Source organism: Pleurodeles waltl, chromosome 8 (genome assembly GCF_031143425.1).
Source record: "Pleurodeles waltl isolate 20211129_DDA chromosome 8, aPleWal1.hap1.20221129, whole genome shotgun sequence".
NCBI lineage: Eukaryota > Metazoa > Chordata > Amphibia > Caudata > Salamandridae > Pleurodeles > Pleurodeles waltl.
The window spans coordinates 31,224,142-31,246,387 of NC_090447.1; positions in this window are offsets into that span (position 1 = coordinate 31,224,142).

Sequence of the window (22,246 nt, forward strand, 5' to 3'; positions counted from 1 at the left end):
CAAAGAAGGTTCTACTGGACAGAAGAAGCTGAGGTTTCTGCAGGAACGAAAAGGGCTAGAGACTTCCCCTTTGGTGGACGGATCCCTCTCGCCGTGGAGAGTCGTGCAGAAGTGTTTTCCCGCCGAAAGAACGCCAACAAGCCTTGCTAGCTGCAAATCGTGCGGTTAGCGTTTTTGGACGCTGCTGTGGCCCTGGAGGGACCATTAGGTCGTAAATTGGACCAGGAGAGAGAGGAGACGTCGAGCAAGACAAGGAGCCCTCTCAGCAGCAGGTAGCACCCAGAGAAGTGCCAGAAACAGGCACTACGAGGATGCGTGAAACGGTGCTCACCCAAAGTTACACAAAGGAGTCCCACGTCGCTGGAGACCAACTTAGAAAGTCGTGCAATGCAGGTTAGAGTGCCGTGGACCCAGGCTTGGCTGTGCACAAAGGATTTCCGCCGGAAGTGCACAGGGGCCGGAGTAGCTGCAAAAGTCGCGGTTCCCAGCAATGCAGCCCAGCGAGGTGAGGCAAGGACTTACCTCCACCAAACTTGGACTGAAGAGTCACTGGACTGTGGGGGTCACTTGGACAGAGTCGCTGGATTTGAGGGACCTCGCTCGTCGTGCTGAGAGGAGACCCAAGGGACCGGTAATACAGCTTTTTGGTGCCTGCGGTTGCAGGGGGAAGATTCCGTCGACCCACGGGAGATTTCTTCGGAGCTTCTGGTGCAGAGAGGAGGCAGACTACCCCCACAGCATGCACAAGCAGGAAAACAGTTGAGAAGGCGGCAGGATCAGCGTTACAGAGTTGCAGTAGTCGTCTTTGCTACTATGTTGCAGGTTTGCAGGCTTCCAGCACGGTCAGCAGTCGATTCCTTGGCAGAAGGTGAAGAGAGAGATGCAGAGGAACTCGGATGAGCTCTTGCATTCGTTATCTAAAGTTTCCCCAGAGACAGAGACCCTAAATAGCCAGAAAAGAGGGTTTGGCTACCTAGGAGAGAGGATAGGCTACTAACACCTGAAGGAGCCTATCAGAAGGAGTCTCTGACGTCACCTGGTGGCACTGGCCACTCAGAGCAGTCCAGTGTGCCAGCAGCACCTCTGTTTCCAAGATGGCAGAGGTCTGGAGCACACTGGAGGAGCTCTGGACACCTCCCAGGGGAGGTGCAGGTCAAGGGAATGGTCACTCCCCTTTCCTTTTTCCAGTTTCGCGCCAGAGCAGGGGCTAAGGGGTCCCTGAACCGGTGTAGACTGGCTTATGCAGAATTGGGCACATCTGTGCCCAAGAAAGCATTTCCAGAGGCTGGGGGAGGCTACTCCTCCCCTGCCTTCACACCATTTTCCAAAGGGAGAGGGTGTAACACCCTCTCTCAGAGGAAGTTCTTTGTTCTGCCATCCTGGGCCAGGCCTGGCTGGACCCCAGGAGGGCAGATGCCTGTCTGAGGGGTTGGCAGCAGCAGCAGCTGCAGTGAAACCCCAGGAAGGGCAGTTTGGCAGTACCAGGGTCTGTGCTACAGACCACTGGGATCATGGGATTGTGCCAACTATGCCAGGATGGTATAGAGGGGGCAATTCCATGATCATAGACATGTTACATGGCCATATTCGGAGTTACCATTGTGAAGCTACATATAGGTAGTGACCTATATGTAGTGCACGCGTGTAATGGTGTCCCCGCACTCACAAAGTTCAGGGAATTGGCTCTGAACAATGTGGGGGCACCTTGGCTAGTGCCAGGGTGGCCTCACACTAAGTAACTTTGCACCTAACCTTTACCAGGTAAAGGTTAGACATATAGGTGACTTATAAGTTACTTAAGTGCAGTGTAAAATGGCTGTGAAATAACGTGGACGTTATTTCACTCAGGCTGCAGTGGCAGGCCTGTGTAAGAATTGTCAGAGCTCCCTATGGGTGGCAAAAGAAATGCTGCAGCCCATAGGGATCTCCTGGAACCCCAATACCCTGGGTACCTCAGTACCATATACTAGGGAATTATAAGGGTGTTCCAGTAAGCCAATTTAAATTGGTAAAAATGGTCACTAGCCTGTTAGTGACAATTTGGAAAGAAATGAGAGAGCATAACCACTGAGGTTCTGATTAGCAGAGCCTCAGTGAGACAGTTAGTCACTACACAGGTAACACATTCAGGCACACTTATGAGCACTGGGGCCCTGGGTTACGAGGGTCCCAGTGACACATACAACTAAAACAACATATATACAGTGAAAAATGGGGGTAACATGCCAGGCAAGATGGTACTTTCCTACAGTTACTATGGAAGCATCATTTTAATGCCTGCGCTGAGCATGCGTTAAAAATGATGCCAAAAATGGAGCAGTGAAATCTTTTAAATTTCACTGCACTATTTTTGCGGGCCTCCTGGCGCTGGAACGCCCCCTTGCATACATTATGCCTGGTGCAGCCATAATGTGACGCAAGGGATTACAAAGTGGCGCAATGCATGCATTGCACCGCTTTGTAAATATGGCGCCGCTAAAAAGCCACTGTAACGCCGCCTTAGCATAAAAAAAATAAAGCACTGGCAGCGCTAAGGTGGTGCTAGGGGCTCTTAAATATGCCCCCAATGGGCATAACAATATATCACGCACCCAGCAAGTCACCTTTCTGCGCAGTGTGATAGGGAAAGGGCAGCAATGTGCTCTACTTAACATTGCGCGGCACATTCCTGGCTTTTCCCATCAGTGGCGCACAATGTGCTGCCTAGTGCCAACGCAGGCACCCTTGCACCATGCTGCATTGCATGCAGGATTGTTTTTGTGCAGGAAAGGACACCTTCCTGCACAAAAACAATCCAAAGAGGCATTTTCCTCTTTCTAGATGTGCTGCAGAACGCAACACACATAGAAAAAGGAAGTAACGTGGAGAAATGAAGATAGTTGTGTTCGTTACGCCTCACTTAGGTTTTTGATGCATTCCCCGGCCTACCAGTGATGGTAAATCTGGGAATGAGCCGCAATCCACGAATGGGTGCAATGGGAACATCCACGCTCCGCCCATGGGACACTCAAGGTGGCCTTGCCTGACTTTATAAATCTGCCTTAAGAGTTGCGTCGCTCCTGCACTACGTTGTACGGTGCAAGAGGAAACCAAATCATTGATAAATATGGCCCTAAGGGAAGGGTGCGTTTTTATGTAAGAACACATTATGGACACGCCTTTCTTTTTCTTTTTCACTTGTATCTTTGTGTTTTGTTCACTGCCTCCCAGCTCCAATCCTCGTTCTGGTGCTGGCGGCCATTTTGTGTACTTTTGTGTGAACCACTGCACATATATATATATATATATATGTATATATATATATATATATATATATATATATATATACATATATATATACACTCACATTTTCAGTATTTAAAGCTGTGAAATCCATGCCTTTCTGCAATGTGCTTGCAATTTCTTAGGTAATATCCTGTTTCCAGGCACAAAGATAGTAAATCGGTGTCTCCACTGGCATATACACACATCTGTATTTCCTAGATCACGTCTGAATTTTTTTTGTGCGAGTTCCCAACAATTTGACCATTAATAGGCCTGATTTACCCAATTTTCATGCATAATAATAGTAACTCTAATGTTAGATGCTAGGTTTCCCAGGTCCATGAGTGATGTGCTCTAGTTCAGGTTTTTTCCTTTTAATTCTGGGATTTATAGACTTTTTTATAGTGGAATAAACAATACTATAAGTCCCATAATTCAAAGGAAAATACTACACTGGAGCAGCACATCACACATGGACCTGGGAAACTTGTTAGGGTTGCTCCTTGAGTGTCACAGCGATATGCACACATTTATAACTATAATCCTTTTAACATTTTCCTAAGGCAGACAGCTGTAAATCCACACTGAAAACAGATTTAAATTATATTTGCTATGTATAATTCACCTTTCCAAGTTATTTGTTAATTGCAGAACTGTAAACTGCTATAACATACACATTCATTTAAATGTATTTCTGCAATGTTATCATCCACTAGGCTGTTCTAGACACTGAAAAAAGTCTTCCAAAACAAAGGTGATCTGCCCATTCCATGGAAAAGATGCGAAGAAGAATTTGTGACCTACTTAGTTGCTATTAAGGCAGATGAATGGCCTGTAAAGTTCAGAGAATGGATTGCAGAGGTTTGCAATGATTTGGAAGAGGGTCTACTCCATTCAGAAAAAATACTTTAAATCACAGATCAGCATTTCCTTGGAAAGGTATAGACGAAAAGAGAGTGAGGCATTTGAAGAATTCTTCGCTTCATTAAGGGGCGTAGTTAACACCTGCAACTTTGGTAACCTAGATTTCATGATCTGAGATTAATTCATGATAAATAACAAGAGCAAAATAGATTTAGGAGCATTTCTGGGTAATGGGTGATCCAACGTTGGATGAGGTTACTACATCCATAAGTGAAAGAAACTGAGTGGCCTTTTTTCGGGTGTCAAATAAGTCAGAGAAGACAGAAACACAAAATCTCATAAAGTTTACTCAGCCACTAACAAAACTCCTAGGAGCTTGCAAAATGTATGTAATTTTCTTTGAATGTATAAGGTATTTCTATACTGCGAACCTGGCCAAAAGACAAAAGAGTGCAGTACATGGTCACAGGCAGGTTTAAGTCATTGAGTAATAAGAGAAGAAGCTGGGATGTGGACGGTTAATGCATTGTGGCATAGTGTTCTTTAAGGAGGTGCATCTTCAATTCTTTCCTAAACTGGAGCAGCCTTTTGGTGGTCCTGATGGATATGGGGATGTTGTTGGAGATCGTGGGTGCATTGATGGAGAAGGCCTGCTGTCTTGTTTTTTTCTTTTTACACTTCTTAGTCTGTAGCCTGATGTTCTGGCTCTGGGTGTGACTAGAAACACCAGAAATGGTGAGTTTGTCTGCAAGATAAGCAGGAGTGCTGGTTGTGATGGCTTTGTAAATGATGCTGCTAGTTTTGAAGATGGTGCAGGCTGGCAAGAGGAGCCAATGGAGTTCCATCAGGATGGGGGGGGGTGATGCGCCCATATTTCTTCATGGTCTGCATGAGATGTGCTGCAGCATGGAGGGTGCCCCAAAGGGGTGCCAGTTGGAGTCTAGCAGGCCATAGAATATGACATTACCACCATCCAGATGCTTGAACAGCAGTTCTCTAGTTGCTTTCTGGAAGAAAGAGTTTGGCATTCTTTAGAAGAGAGATTGGTACCAGGCTATCTTTGTTTTTTTGGAGGTGTGCTCTTTTGAGGGAGAGGTTGGTGTCCAGTGTGAATCCAAGTGAATTGACATTCAGTGAGAAGTGGAGTTTGAACTTTCACGGTTCATATCATTGTCAGGTTTGGAGAACTTAGAATAATAGAAATTTTGTCTTGTGTAATTTCCTAGTGCATAAGTATGCTGAATTTTGGGAAGATTATGTAAAATTACACGAACTACAAACCCAACATTGTGAGCTATTTTAAATGCACCCTTGTATCCATTTTGTGCTGAAAAACAACACTAAGGGGGTGATTCTGACCTCGGCGGTAAAATGCCCTTACCGCCGGTCATAAAACCGCCATAACACCGCCGCGGTCAACCGCCACGGTCATTCTGACCCACAACGGCCAAACCTCCAAAAATCCGTCCTCCACTGCAGCCCACCACATCGGCGGGCAGCGATAAACTGGAGATGACCAAACCTCCACCGTCACGCCAACAGAAATACGCCCATGCCATTACGACCCACGAATCCACACGGCGGTCATTCAAACGCGGTATTCCATTGGCGCTACACACCGCCGCGGTCAGAATACACACACATCACCAAAACACAGCCACATTGGACAATTTGAAATACACACACCTGATACACATACACACACCACTCCCACACAATCAACCAACTATAAAACACACACCCACATCACCCACAAACCCCTGCGACCAGAATTACTGAGAGAAGGAGAGAGAGACACAGCAGACAATCCCTAGCAAGACACACTGAGGCACACTACACCATCACACACACCACATAGTAGCACAAAGGACCACACACCAACATACTCATCATCATATACACCACCCCACACCTCACCCACACCACCCCATGGCACCCCAAAGGCACCCACGCTTTTCGGACCAAGAACTCCGGGTCATGGTGGAGGAAATCGTAAGAGTGGAACCCCAGCTCTTCGGCTCGCAGGTGCAGCACACCAGTATAGCCAGGAAGGCGGAGCTATGGCAGCGGATCGTGGACAGGGTCAACGCGGTGGGACAGCATCCCAGGAATAGGGAGGACATCCGCAAAAGATGGAACGACCTACGGGGGAAGGTCCGATCGATGGTCTCCAGGCACAACATCGCGGTCCAGAAGACTGGCGGCGGACCCCCACCCACCCCTCCCGAATTTACATCGTGGGAGCAAGAGGTCTTGAACATCCTGCATCCTCAGGGCCTCGCTGGAGTAGCCGGAGGAATGGACTCTGGTAAGTCCAATCTCAACTACTATATCCCCCCCACCCCACCAGCATGCCAACCCACACCCCCACCCTCACCCCCAACCCCCCAGCACATATCCCCCCTGACAATGTCTCACCAGCACAACCCACCCATCCCAACACCAACTCCTGCATGATAACACAATTCATGGGCACCCATCACCTATGCATGACCACTGCACTAACCCCTCCCCCCCACTAAATACCCTCACAACACCTCCCTCAAGGGAATGCCTGCACTGGGGAACAAGGGCACCCATAACACGCACGCTACTGCACACACAGAAACAATAACCAAACTCTCTTACCCCATGCAGGACCCGAACGACAACACACCAGCCAGGAGGGTCCAGAACTGTCCATCCCACCACCGGAACAGGCCCACACTGAGGATAGCAGCTCTGTCGACAGTGAACCTGATGACCAGCCCGGACCATCGGGGACCTCTGGGCAGTCGGTTCCCCTCAGGCAGCTACAGGCCACACCAGACCCGACCCCCTCTGCCGACACCAGCACAGCTCCCACCCAGCGGGCCCATACCTCTGTCTCTAGGACAGCTCAATCAGCGGTGTGTCCACCACTACAGGGCACCCAGGCTAACCCAACACCCCAACAACAACAGGGACCTGGGGGCAGTGGGAGCGGGCACACCGGCCAGGGGACAGAGGCCGGGGGAAACCGGGCAGCTCGGAGGGCTGCTGTGCGACAGGGGGGGGAGGAGAGGCCCAGGGAACCCACTCTCCAAGAGGCCCTCACCACCATCATGGCAGCCTACCACCACTCCCAAGAAACGATGGCGACGGTACTGGCCAGGTTCACTGAGGTCCAGGCACAGCAGGAAGAACGCTACATGGGGTTCAGGGAGGAGCTGAGAATCATCGGGACCGCAATGGGGACCATCGTCCTGGCCCTCCACAGGATAGAGGACGCGTTGCGGGACCATGGTGCACCACACAGGGCCCCTGTCACTAGGCCGGACCAGGAACAGCCTACCACCTCCGCCGGCGCTAGTGGACAGGAGGTCCCAACACCTCGACAGCCCCCCAGAACCCCACCTCCTGCTGAAGAACAACCACCCCGTAAGAGGAGCCTGAGACCAAAGAAAAAGACAGAGTAGGATGTCAAGACCCCCGCCAGCAGGACATACCCCCTGAACTCTTCCCACTGTCCCACATTGCCAGCCTGTCCAACCACCTATGCTCCATCCTTCCCCAGGCAAAAGAACAATGCACCTGTGAGACTGAGAACTGGACTCTGCCATGGATATTCCTCCACCCCCACCCATCACCCTTAGAATCACATGTACCGATATCTAGCACTGTAAATAAATCACATATTGCACAATAATCTGTTTTGAGTCATGCTGTCTTATTAACAAATGTATTACATATCACTGTTCAATTTCTGTTCTGTCAATTAGTCATGACAACATACCAATGTCAATACGCTGTATTTCATGGGCGAACCAAGCAGAAGTCAGGTACTGAGTCAGACAGCACTGAGAAGGGAAGGGAAAGGCAAAAATTACTGAAAAACATCTGTGGGGAACTACAGAAAGTACAGATGCAGGAGGCTAGAAGCAATTGGGAAATGGCGTGGGTGATTCTTACCTGGGTGTCACTGGAAATACTGTTGTATCACTCTATCCCTATTGTCTGTGTCGTCCTCTGAGTCTTCCTCCTCTTCACTCTCCACAGGCTCCACGGCTTCTACAACACCACCATCTGGACCATCCTCCTGCAGGAAAGGCACCTGGCGTCGCAAAGCCAGGTTGTGAAGCATACAGCAGGCCACGATGATATGGCACACCTTCTTTGGTGAGTACATTAGGGATCCACCAGTCATATGCAGGCACCTAAACCTGGCCTTCAGGAGTCCAAAGGTTCGCTCAATCACCCTCCTAGTACGCCCATGGGCCTCATTGTAGCGTTCCTCTGCCCTTGTCCGGGGATTCCTTACTGGGGTCAGTAGCCACGGCAGGTTGGGGTAACCAGAGTCACCTATTAGCCACACACGTTGTCTCTGTAGCTGCTCCATCACATAGGGGATGCTGCTATTTCGCATCACATACGCGTCATGCACTGACCCAGGGAACTTGGCATTTACATGGGAGATGTACTGGTCAGCCAAACAGACCACCTGGACATTCATCGAATGATAATTCTTTCTGTTTCGGAACACCTGCTCATCGTCTTTTGGGGGTACCAAAGCCACATGGGTCCCATCAATGGCACCAATGATGTTGGGGATGTGTCCAAGGGCATAGAAATCACCCTTCACTGTAGGCAAGTCACCCTCCTCGGGGAAAATGATGTAGCTCCGCATGAGTTTCATCAGGGCAGACAACACTCTGCTCAAAATCTTAGAAAACATAGGCTGAGACATTCCAGATGACATGGCCACTGTGGTCTGGAATGACCCACTGGCCAAAAAATGGAGGACTGACAAAACCTGCACCAGAGGGGGAATCCCTGTGGGTTGGCGGATGGGGGACATCAGGGCTGGCTCCAGCTGGGCACACAGTTCATGGATAGTGGCACGGTCAAGTCTGTATCGAAGTATTATATGGCGTTCTTCCATTGTCGACAGGTCCACCAGCGGTCGGTACACGCGAGGATTCCTCCTTCTCATCGCAAGTCCCAGCGGACGGTGCCTAGGAAGGACAACATGGAGCACAGAGTCAGCCAAAACACAGGTACGTACAGACAGCTTGCACAGTTAAAGAATGGCAATGGGTTGAAAGGCGTGTATGTGTGGCAATGCAAGGCCTAGGCCTGTGTGTCGCAGTCAAAATTAAGCCATGTGGGCCCTTGAAATGGCGGCTGCCTGACCTGTGAAGTGGGACAATGGGATGTGAGGTCAATGCGCTGGCGGGGCACACCGTGGCGGTAGGCGGTCCCAGACCGCGGCGCAAAGCCGCATTGGTTAACATTGAAGCCTATGGGTTTCAGCAGCCAATAACGAAGTGCGCCGGCGGTCGCGGTACGCACCGCCGCGGTACGCACCGCCGCGGACGTGACCGCCATTTTCTATCTGCTTAATCACTCGAGACCTGATCATCCACAGGAGAGGACCTATACTGCAAGTGCTGCTGTGACCTCGGTCTGGAAGATACAATGGCTGCTGCGCCTGGGGAAAGGGCCCCTGCCTTCACGTCTGAAGAGTTGGACAAGCTCGTGGATGGGGTCCTCCCCCAGTATGCGCTACTCTACGGTCCTCCAGACCAACAAGTGAGTACACCGGGTGCTAATGGAATGGGCTATGCCTGTGTGGATTGGGGTGGATGTAAGTTGGTGGGGTGGGGGGCGAATGAGGAGTGCAACGCCCGACAGATGAGAGCATGTGCCATATGGCAAAGTGGGTGGGGGGGGGCCAATTACATCTAACATGCAGGTCATTGATGAGTTCCTCCTTTCCACCCTGTACATGTCTAATAGGTCAGCGCCCATCAGAAGATCGAGATTTGGCGTGCCATCGCCAAGGAAGTCCGGACCTTGGGGGTCCACAACAGACGGGGCACCCACTGCCGCAAGAGGTGGGAGGACATCCGCCGCGGAACAAGGAAGACCGCAGAAACACTGCTGGGGATGGCCTCCCAACCTAGGAGGGGTGCCAGTCGCACCATGACCCCCCTGATGTCCCGGATCCTGGCGGTGGCCTACCCTGAATTGGATGGGCGCTTTAAGACATCACAGCAGACACAAGGGGGTGAGTATCAGCACATTCTCCTATCTTTCTGCGCAGTGGAGGCGTCTGGGTGGGGGAGGAGGGCTGTGGGTGACATTAGGCCAGGGCGCTTTCTGTAGTGTAGTCCTCTCCCTTAGACATGGCCCTGTGCCCCCGGCCCCCACCTCGGTAGGGTGACAAGTACAGCCATTGAAGGTCCAGCATCTCCCATGTGCGCGTTTGACGTCTCTTGGCCTGTTGTCTTAGTCAGTAGTACTGAGTAGTGTACCCCGAATGCGCGGCTTAGTGCATTAGGCACCTGTGTCTGTCCTCTCCGCCAACGGTGTTGACATTGCATGCACTCAACCTGGTCTTCTTTTTTCTCCCCCCACCCTTTCTCTTCATCTTCTTGTGCATGTGTGCATTAGCATCATCAGGCGGAGGAGATATGGCATCGGAGCACGAGGGAGCTGCAGGACACAAGGCCCCGGTGGGCCCAGGAACAGACACCGAGGGCACCAGTGATCCGGAGGGCGAGGGGAGCACCACGACGGGGACCGCTGGTGAGAGCAGCGAAAGCGACACGTCCTCGGATGGGAGCTCCCTAGGGGTGGCGGCAACATCCGTGCCCCCCGCCTCTACAGGTACAGCCGCCACCCAGCGCACCAGCCCCGCCCTCCCAGCAGCCCCTCAGTCTTCGCTCCGTGCCGGTTCGCCCAGGAAGGCGCGCGTCTCCTTCGCCCCAGGCACCTCAGCCCCTGCCCCTGTTGCCCCTGCTGCCCTCAGTGCGGAGCTCATTGACCTGGTAAGGACGCTCATTGTTGGGCAGACGACCCTTTTGAATGCCATCCAGGGTGTGCAAAGGGAGGTGCAACAGAGCAATGCGTACCTGGAGGGCATTCATTCGGGTCAGGCTGCCCATCAACGAGCGTTCACTGCTCTGGCCTCAGCACTGACGGCAGCCATTGTCCCTGTTTCCAGCCTCCCTCTTCTGACTGCCTCCAGTCTGTCTCTGTCTCCTGTTCCTCAGCCTATCCCATCCACACCATCAGACCAGCCTGCACACACCTCAACACCCAAGAGCAGCTCATCCAAACACAAGCACCACAGATCCCGCAAACACTCACCCGAGCAACACCCAGATGCAGACATGCCAACAGCCACTGCCACCCCTGTGTCCCCCTCCTCCTCGTCTCCCTCCTCCCTCCCTGTGACGTCTACACTCACACCTGCATGCACCCCAACATCAGCCAGTGCTTCCATCACCACCTCACCCTCCAGTACAGTCCACACTCGTGCAGTCACCACCCCCACTGCCATGTACACGTCCCCTGTGTCCTCTCCCACTGTGTCTGTCACCCCCTCTTCCAAGACACACAAACGCAGGCAGCCACCCACCCAACAGCCATCCACCTCACGACAGCCTACAGCACCTTCACCCAATGACAGCACACCTGACTCTCCTACAACCACCTCCTCTACCTCCACTTCCATCTCCACTTCTCCTACCCTTTACCTTGGCCCTAAAAAACTTTTCCTGGCTAACCTTAACCTCTTTCCCCCCGATGACCTCACCCATCCATCTTCAAAGAGTCCCAAGAGCACCGCAGCCACCACCAGCCCAGCTTCGGGTGTCACTGTTGTGCCTGGGTTCTGGAGCCCACCCTTTGCCAGCAGTGACACATCGAGCTGCAGCAAGGACACGTCCAGCCCCCCCCCCGGCAAGAGGACCCGCAAAACCAAAGACCGCCGTGCGAGGACCTACAGGGCTGCCCCCGAGGAGCAATGTGCGGCCACTTCACCACCCACACCATCTGGGGGAGGCAAGGGCCCGAGAGCCCCATCAAAGGAGCGGAAGGGCAGCAGGAGCGCGGAGAAGGTGGACCCCACATGCCACATCCCAGCTGGGAAGGAGGACACTAAGGAGGCCAGGAGTCCATCCCCGAAGGGTCCAGAAACGTCACGGTCCGAGGGCGACTGAGCAGGGAGTCGAGGCCAGGTCTGGCTCCCTTGACCTGCTGGATGAGCACCGCTGAACAGGGCCCGCGGTGCAGAAGAGCACCGCTGAACAGGGCCCGCGGTGCAGAAGAGCACCGCTGAACAGGGCCCGCGGTGGAGAAGAGCACCGCTGAACAGGGCCCGCGGTGCAGAAGAGCACCGCTGAACAGGGCCCCGCCGTGGAGAAGAGCACCGCTGAACAGGGCCCGCCGTGGAGAAGAGCACCGCTGAACAGGGCCCGCGGTGCAGAAGAGCACCGCTGAACAGGGCCCGCGGTGGAGAAGAGCACCGCTGAACAGGGCCCGCGGTGCAGAAGAGCACCGCTGAACAGGGCCCGCCGTGGAGAAGAGCACCGCTGAACAGGGCCCGCCGTGGAGAAGAGCACCGCTGAACAGGGCCCGCGGTGCAGAAGAGCACCGCTGAACAGGGCCCCGCCGTGGAGATAGGCACCGCTGAACAGGGCCCGCGGTGGAGAAGAGCACCGCTGAACAGGGCCCGCGGTGCAGAAGAGCACCGCTGAACAGGGCCCGCCGTGGAGAAGAGCACCGCTGAACAGGGCCCGCCGTGGAGAAGAGCACCGCTGAACAGGGCCCCGCCGTCTCAAGCACCGCTCCGCTGGGCCCCGCCGTCTCAAGCACCGCTCCGCTGGGCCCTTCCTCTCAAGCACCGCTCCGCTGGGCCCTTCTTCTCAAGCACCGCTCCGCTGGGCCCCGCCGTCTCAAGCACCGCTCCGCTGGGCCCTTCCTCTCAAGCACCGCTCCGCTGGGCCCTTCTTCTCAAGCACCGCTCCGCTGGGCCCCGCCGTCTCAAGCACCGCTCCGCTGGGCCCTTCCTCTCAAGCACCGCTCCGCTGGGCCCTTCTTCTCAAGCACCGCTCCGCTGGGCCCCGCCTTCTCAAGCACCGCTCCGCTGGGCCCTTCTTCTCAAGCACCGCTCCGCTGGGCCCTTCTTCTCAAGCACCGCTCCGCTGGGCCCCGCCTTCTCAAGCACCGCTCCGCTGGGCCCTTCTTCTCAAGCACCGCTCCGCTGGGCCCTTCTTCTCAAGCACCGCTCCGCTGGGCCCCGCCGTCTCAAGCACCGCTCCGCTGGGCCCTTCCTCTCAAGCACCGCTCCGCTGGGCCCTTCTTCTCAAGCACCGCTCCGCTGGGCCCCGCCGTCTCAAGCACCGCTCCGCTGGGCCCTTCCTCTCAAGCACCGCTCCGCTGGGCCCTTCTTCTCAAGCACCGCTCCGCTGGGCCCTTCTTCTCAAGCACCGCTCCGCTGGGCACCGCCGTCGCAAGCACCGTTTATGGTTCACTGTGCCCACCATGCCTCCTCCTTGACCAGTGGAGACTGTCATCCACCTGATGGACTGTGGCTTTGCACTCCCCAGGATGGCCCAGTGGGCAGCCCACCCACTGTAGAGACATTGAGAGACTGTGGCTTTGCACTCCCCAGGATGGCCCTGTGGGCAGCCCACCCACTGTAGAGACATTGAGAGACTGTGGCTTTGCACTCCCCAGGATGGCCCAGTGGGCAGCCCACCCACTGTAGAGACATTGAGAGACTGTGGCTTTGCACTCCCCAGGATGGCCCAGTGGGCAGCCCACCCACTGTAGAGACATTGAGAGACTGTGGCTTTGCACTCCCCAGGATGGCCCAGTGGGCAGCCCACCCACTGTAGAGACATTGAGAGACTGTGGCTTTGCACTCCCCAGGATGGCCCAGTGGGCAGCCCACCCACTGTAGAGACATTGAGAGACTGTGGCTTTGCACTCCCCAGGATGGCCCAGTGGGCAGCCCACCCACTGTAGAGACATTGAGAGACTGTGGCTTTGCACTCCCCAGGATGGTCCAGTGGGCAATCCACCCACTGCAGAGACTTGAGAGACTGTGGCTTTGCACTCCCCAGGATGGTCCAGTGGGCATGGTGGCTCCTCGTGGATCTGGCGTCGTGGACTCATGTGGCTGTGGTGCCCCCCCCTTCCCTTCCCCCTGAGGTGCCTGTAGTTTTTACATCTGATGCCCCTGCAGTGTTCTCTCCAAAGGACTCAGGTCTCCTGTGTGGGCTTTGCCCTTGTTTCTCAAGACTTTGGCCCACGGACATGGTGGAATCGTAGTTTGTGCAGGACTTGGTACTTCAGTTATACACTGATGTGTGTGTCATTAGTTTTGTTGTGGATATCTTTCATGGTTGTACGCTAATTTTCTGGAGCTTTTTGGTACATAAATATTTATTCCAAATATGATTATGTCCTAGCATTTTTCAGGGGTGTTTGGGTGGTGTCACTGTGACTTGGTGCGCTGCATTGGTGAGTACATAGTTGGGGGGGGGGTCGCATATGTGTGTGGCCGTAACCTTTCGTCCTCCCCCTCCCGTGTGTCGTAGGTGCAGTACTCACCGTTGTCGTCTGCGCCGGACTTCGTACTCGTGGTAGATGAGAAGGTAGACGAGAGCAGGTAGGATGTTTAATTCGGGTTCCATGCTGTCCTCCTTCCTCCTGGAGTGCGTAGTGGTGAGCGTTTTCCCGTCCGTAGTCTGTTTCCGCCGTGTTTTTATCGGCGGTGCTCCCGCCCCGGAAAAGGTGGCGGATTGGTGAGTTGGAATAGTGTGGGCGGTACATTGTCTGCCGCCTGTCTGTTGGCGGTGACCGCCGCGCTGTTTGTTTGTACCGCCGTGGCGGTCGGAGTGTTAAGGTGGCTGTCTGTGTTGGCGGTTCCCGCCAGGGTCAGAATCCCATATTTTTTACCGCCAGCCTGTTGGCGGGTTGGCCGCCGCTTTAACACCGACCGCCAGGGTTAGAATCCCCCCCTAAATGTTACCTGATGCAAAGTGCTGCCAGTCGTATTTTGCTTGTTCACGTTGTTCCTGTGCTCCAGTGGTAAGATTTTTTTTCTCTGAATAAGGATGGATGAACATGTACAGGTGCACACAGGCCATATATGAAAAAATGTTGGCAGAAGAAAAGTCCAAGATGTGCAGTCAGGATCTAAAGCTCTAAATAAAATGTATAGTTCATTAGAGCAAGACAAGGAATGCTGACACACGTTTCGATTACCTCGGAACCTTTCTCACTATCATGAGCACTAGTTCCTTAAAGTGTATCTTGAACTTGTTTTGTTCTGGTGCAAAAACACGCACACATATGAGAATCTGCTTTCCTTAGAGGAGCAAGAGGGAATATATATATATATATATATATATATATATATATATATGCATACAGAGAAGATCTGTATAATGAGAAAAGAAAATGACAATATTTGAGAGTCAAGGTAAACTTGGTGTGCACTGAATCAGACTGTGGAGCATAAGTTAGCCTCAAATTAAGGAACACTTTAGTACTACTGATCCCATACAACTAGCTGCAAGTAGCCCGAATGATTATCTCCCACAAAGATTAGCTGTGCCCACCATCAGTGTCCACCACAACCACTTAAGATTTTCTGCTTAAGCCACTGTTCTATGTTATTAAAAATAACTTACTCCTTCCAAGCCCTATTGTTTCCCATAAAAGTGGATAGGAATTTGTCCTTCACCCGCATGTTATTGTAGAGACTTGCAGGTTGCATTTTCTTCCAAAAAAGACAACAGTCCTGTTGAACAAAAAATCTAAAGAATCCTAGTCTATTCTAGGTAAACTGAGAAGTGTTGAAGAACCAAACGATGTTTGTGTGCAGGTTACTGAAATGCTAATAAAGTAGGACTAGCAGCGTTCATCCTGAATCAAATGATCACCCAAGCATGAAATAACAAGTTTACCTAAGTTAGGACTTTTACATCAATCACATGAATCATCATCTGGCATTCATTGCTGCAAGTTATCTGCTCCAAGTATAGTATCCATCTATCTAGTTACGCCTGCCTTTTTCCCATGGAGGCGACATACATAAGCAGTGCTGTGCAGTCGTTTGCAGGATTAGGCTTGGGTGGGAGGTATCTTGTGTTTTTTCAGGAAATTATCTGTCCGTTGCTGACTTAGATGCCATTGAGTGCTCACAGCAAAACCTATAGTTGAGTCTAAGGTTGAATAAGTTGTCTTTCTTTGTCACTGCTCACCACTGAGTCACCAGGCTAAAAGGTTGTATATTCCATAATTTTTATCTGTTATGAGCACAATGGTCCATTTAAGTTTCTTTGCGTTATTTTTTCATTGAAGACATTTCCGTTGTATTATTGATTTTTTTTTAATCTGGAAAGTAAAGTTCATCCTTAAATTCAGTGCAGTCATCTGGAGTATGATCACTTACTACATTTGTGATGCTTGAGAAACTCCCCTCATCCATGGTTGTGTCGTCTGGAGCCTTATCCTTACCTGGTATGTAAAGGTTATTAATTTTAATCATCGCCAGTCTCTCCACGTTCTGAAGAGAGTGGCTGGTCCTTCTGACTGTGACAGTTGCCCCAACTGCACTGAACATGCGGTCTGAAGACACACTACCTCCAGGACATGCCAGATACTTTATTGACAGCCTGCTGAGGTCTGGTTACTGTTCGTTCCTCCCATGCCAATAGGTCAGTGGGTCTTGATCCAGGTAGACCGCTGCTCTGCTGTGTCATTCAAATAGTCTGGTTCTTAAGTGTCATTGTTGTTAACACTTGTATCTGCTTTACCTGTTCCTAACCACTTGATTTAAGTCCTTCGGTATCCATAGTGAAGGTTTTGGTGTTGTAGGTTTGCTAGCAGGTGATGGTGTTAGCACTGGTCAGTGCTGCTTCTGCAGTTGTGAGTGTGACATGCTTCTGAACTCTGGGCCAACACCTCACTCTCCGGAGATAGCAGTCAGCACTTCAGTTCTGTTATGGCCTCAAATTTGCAATAGTCCATCTTCTAGATCACCCGTGTCCTTGACGATCCAGTTCCTGTAAATTGAGACATCCACTGTCGAAAAAGGAAAAAAGTGGGAGGTGCCATTTTGCACCATGGATTCAGTATCGTGACACAGATGTACTTGTGGGAGGACACAATCTTTTTTTTTTTGCAGTCCTGGATTTGTGTTCATGCGAGTGATTAAGCTTTTGAGCAAAGAAGCTGCTTCTTCACTGACATTGGTAAATGTCTGTTCCGGCATTTGAAAATGTTTCTGAAAAGGTGCAACAACATGGTACTATCCTCCTTGCTGACTTCCTGTGTCAAAATCTCAAAAGGCACTAGCATTAGGACCAGGCGCCCCACTAGGACTGATTTGTCAACCTCCATTGTCAATGCTTTGGCAGTTGCATCCTCTCTGCTTTGCACTATGTAATAATTTATAGACCTGCACTGCTCAAACAGGCGTTGCAGCACGTGGAAGACAGAATTCCAACCAGTTGGTACTTCCTTTATGAGGGCTTTTACGGGGACTCTATTAGCTTGTTGAATGATCCTCAACTTCTTTGGGGCTTTAAATGAATAACTGAAATGAGTGCAAATCAGGAGGCAGGTAATCAATATGTTGTTGATTATGCTTCTTTTTGGAAGAAGGCTAGTACAATTAGGTGGATGCTATGTGTTAAACATATGACTCTGAGGTATCCCCCGTCAGCTCTGACTTTGACAATATTACTGTCATTATAAGTGGCAACAATTCCAGTGCTGCAATGTCTGGGATGGAATAATTTATAGGGTTTGGTGTTAAATTCTTCCAAGATGTTAACAGCTGTATGTGAATTCTCTGTGGACAACATTGCAACTGTTGAATGGGGCTGAATGCATCCAAAAGCATCCTGAGTGGTGAGACCGGTGGTGAGCCTTAGCTTACCCCCTTAAAGGCGACTAACTGCGAAGTGACACACACATAGTCTGTGGCTTGACCACTGGTCCGTATGTCTGTTGTGAGGCGGATTGACTGAAGAGCGCTGCCTTTCATTGCTTCAGCAACAGTGCTAGAAAGGCAAAACTTAACTCCGGGAACCTAAAAATTGAGGTCACTGTGTGGAAGAAGAAAGGGGAACGAGTAACAAGGGTCAGAGATTGAAAAGCAGAGTCTGAGGTCGGCGTATCCAACTATTAAAAAAAAATCTGCTGCAAAGAAATTGGCAACAAGGACCTGTGTGACGGTAACTCTGTTCCAGCTGCCATATTTGGCCAAAAAGAGACTGCATTGTAAGTACCTTGCAGGTTTAGGACAGCTGCTGCTGAGAGCTAAATGTGCCCTCAATTGTGAGAGGATTAGAACAGTGCTAGGATAGCTCTAGTGGTAAACGCACTCCTGGGAGAGCGCTGTGCTTTGTCCAGCCACAGTTTTGACTCGTGAAATAGCACCAAAGGTTAGCGTACCTGCGGCTAAGCACATAGTGTAACTTGCAGATCACAGATTTGTATTTTATGTAGATTGGTAAGTGGGCCAGTGCTTTTGACACTGATGTCATTTTATTGCTTCCAGTTCATGATTTTCACTCAATCTAATATAACACAGTGACCTATTTACCGGCATCAATGACCTGCATGCAGACTGTAAGTCATGTGTTTAGATCCTTATTGTTTTTTCTCAATTCGTTGTTATTCTAAGACTGCCAAGAAGCGTTCCTTTGGGAAATAACAAAATCTTGTTAGTACAGACAGTCATAATCACTGAGTTACATTTTACATCCTACCTTTGTGTTTGTCCCAACCATTCACTCCTGACATTTGATGTCTACAAGGATGGACGATATGACCTTCCTACCTCCTATAAACGTCATTGTCACCTGTAACATTTCCTATATATTGATTTACAAACTTGTATGATTTATTATGTTTCTTTGTGTGTTGTAAAGCGCTCTGACACCGTACAATGTGATGCGTAGCACTGTAAAAGCATGAAATAAAAAGAATATTAGGTGACATTCAAATTATTATTTGTGTAAGTACTCATACACACAGATAAATCTTGCGTTCTTGGAGTGCATGCACATCTCTTTCAAAAGACGAGTGAACAAAGTCAAAAGCCTGCCTGTGAGTCATATTTCTTCTAATGAGCTTGTAAAGTGACAAGCAATGTGCCTTTGTTTCCTTCCATTGCATTGGCATCTAGGTGTTAGGCTCCAGATTGCTCCCAGCCAGGATGGTACTTGAACAAAAGAAGAGCTTTGTTTTGAGCCTGGCTGCAAGTGAAAATAAGAAAGCCGTCTCACTGCCTGCAGGTTGCTTTTCCGAACGCAATTCAGACAACGTGTGGGCGCTGCTCAATTATATCCCATTGTTGGAAAATTACACCAGGACAAATTCAGCATGCTTCCCTGAGTCGACCAGATCCCATATACAGCCTACAAATAGCTGCCAGAACCGTGATCCGGGGGGACCCCCACATTCCAGCACTGTCCACCAACCAATTGCAGCACTTGATGGTGCAATGCTAGCACAGCAACCATGGACAGAGGGTCTCCCCAAATTCCAGAAACCTCTCCTTTCATGAAAGAAAAAGACAGGCGGTCAATCACTAACATTTTGGCCAGCTTCTCATTGTGTTAATGGACATTATCATGACTTTGGTGGTACAGTGACTCTTTGCTGAACATAAACTTGATAATGAACTCTTTTCTTCATGAGTATATCTCCAAAAGTGATCTACGTGTAGCAGGTAGGCTCCTTGAACTATCTGGAGGGCAATTGTGTCCCTTCTTTTCCTTGTGCCATGCCATGATTGCTACTGGTGATGACTGCAAACTGCAAGCAATAGTCACAGGATTGCTTTGCATGACAACATTTTCTTTTTCCCCTCCCCACCTACATCTATCACCCGCAATTATATTTTTGAGGTTCTCTACCAACATGACTGTGTGTTGATTCTTCTGCCTGGCTTACCAAGACACAGTAGTTTCTGGTAAAGTGAGCAACCTGTGATGTGCTTCTCAATCTGCCTATGCGTATAGAAGCCCCAAACTGGGGAGGGCAGCTTTCTTATCGAGCCAGTACCTAAAGAACTTTCTGAAGTGGAGCTAGGTGGTTACAGTGTTTTTTCTCTAGAACATGCAGTGGCTGCGGTAGGGGTTGTCATGGTTGATGCAGGTGTTGGGGCTCGTGAAAAGATGGAAGCCGGTGGTGTTGGTGGTATTACATATCTGAGATAAGGTTGAATAGAGATTGTGTTCACTAGCTCTGTGCAACTCTCCACACAAATAATCAATGATCCATCATCTTCCTCACTTCCAAGACTTTTAGAACCTTCCTTTTCCCTTGTCTCTTATAGTCGTTCTCCATCGGAATCCAATCCTTAGCAAGATCAGCAGAAGTGGGTCTTGGTTGGAGAAGATGGAGGAAAGTTCTTTCTCTTCCTTGCAGGAGATCATGACCCTGATGTGTCCAAAGGAAGAGCAGTCACAATAACATCTTTCTCAGCAGCAACCCCATCTTCCTCCTCTGCTCCTAAGTATGGAAAATCAGGTGTAGTAGTCTGTGCTTGCTGTTGGTTTCCTGTGAAGCAGTTTTGTCTGCTCCTGGGAAAATGTGATTTCCAGCTCACTGCTCTCTGTCATGACTGTAGTAGCTGCAGTGCTGAGAGACAGCTGGTTTGGGTTTGGTGGTGATGGTGGTGCTATTTTCGATCCACGAGTGATCCTCCTTCCAGCCTCTCCCTGCCCAGAGGAGGGTGCACCAGGTACACCACTTTGCTGGAAAAAGGATTAGGGCTTGATGCCAATGGTGGTACTAGCAAGAGACTTCCTTCTTTGATATCAGCTTCTTCTTTATTTTTTTATGTGGTCCAGCACTGCAGCAGGACAAGAGGCAAGTAGAAGAGAGTTCCTCTGAACTCCAGTGTTGTCTAATTCACACACATCTCTTCATCTCAGTCAGTATTCTCTTGTGCACCTGCAGGCAATAAGGACGAGAGAGAGATTTGGGATTTTTTGTCAGTGCAATACATTATGGCCCTCGTTTTGACTTCGGCGGTCAGATTTCCACCCGATTTCAGGTGGAAATCTGACAGCAGTCGGCCTTGCATACGGCGGTGGAGAAGCGTTCCACCCCCATCACCGCCACGCCAAAAGGACTCTGTGCACCATATTATGACCTGTAATATGGCGCAGCTGTGTCCTGAAGGCGGTGCGATGCCGGCGGTGGAAGCACCGGGACCCATCCCCTCCCGGACGACATCCTCGGCAGAAAAGGTAAGTGATTGTCCGACAGGGGAGGGGGGTGTCTGTGTGTGCGTGTCTGCGTGTGTGAGTGCGTGTGTGAATGTGGTGAATGCGGGGAGGTGGGGTGTCTGCGTGTGTGAGTGCGTAAGTGCATGTGTATAGATGGGGAGGGGGATGGTGTATGCATACGTGTATGCAAGTGAATGTGAATGTATGTGTGTGTGTGTGTACATGAACAGGGGTGTTCGTGTGAGCGTTTGCATGGGTGTGGCTGAGTGCGTGTACATGCGTGAATAAGTGTTTCTGTGTGCATGTTTGTGTGTGTGTGCTCAAGTGAATGGTGGTGTATGAGCAAGTGCGTGGGTCAGTGTTTGTAAGAGTGTAGAAATGTGTGGATGCATGTGTGCAGGTGTGTGGACGTGTTGGGGTGTGTTTCTTGGCGACAGGAATGAAGATTTCTGTCACCGGGTGCAGGACTGCCAGCATTTTCGTGGAGGTTCGACAGCCACGAAAATGCTGGCAGTCTGCTGCCTCGTAATACAACTGGCGGTGCTCACCTCCAGCCCGGCGGACGACCCAAAAGTGGTGGTACGGGCGGCGTTTCAGCGATTTCGCATAGGCCAAACCGCCAAACTCCTAATATGGCGGTCCTTACGGCCAACCCGTCGGCTGTAAAACTGCCACTGCAAGTCTGGTGGTCTTAAGACCGCCAGACTCATAAGGGGGACCATAATCATCACTTTCATCTTCATCATAAGAATATCATAAACATTGATGAAATTAATATAAAAAATACCTGTGTCCTTCTAGAGCCCATAGGATCCCTCTGAGAGGCAGGCAAAAATCAAACAAATTATTAATACATTAGTAAATATCCTTTGTTATTCCTCCAGGCTCACGAGGTTCCCATCAGAAATTGAAATACTTAATTAAATAATAATTATGCTTGATATTCCGCAAGGGCACGTAGGAGGCAGGCAAAAATAAAATAAATTAAAACAACAGCTGTATACTGCAGACTTGTACAATCAGGCTCAAGCACAGATAATTATATCAGGAATAATATATTAGCAAAACACAAAAAAGAAGAAACATAACAAGGACTTTTCTAGTAT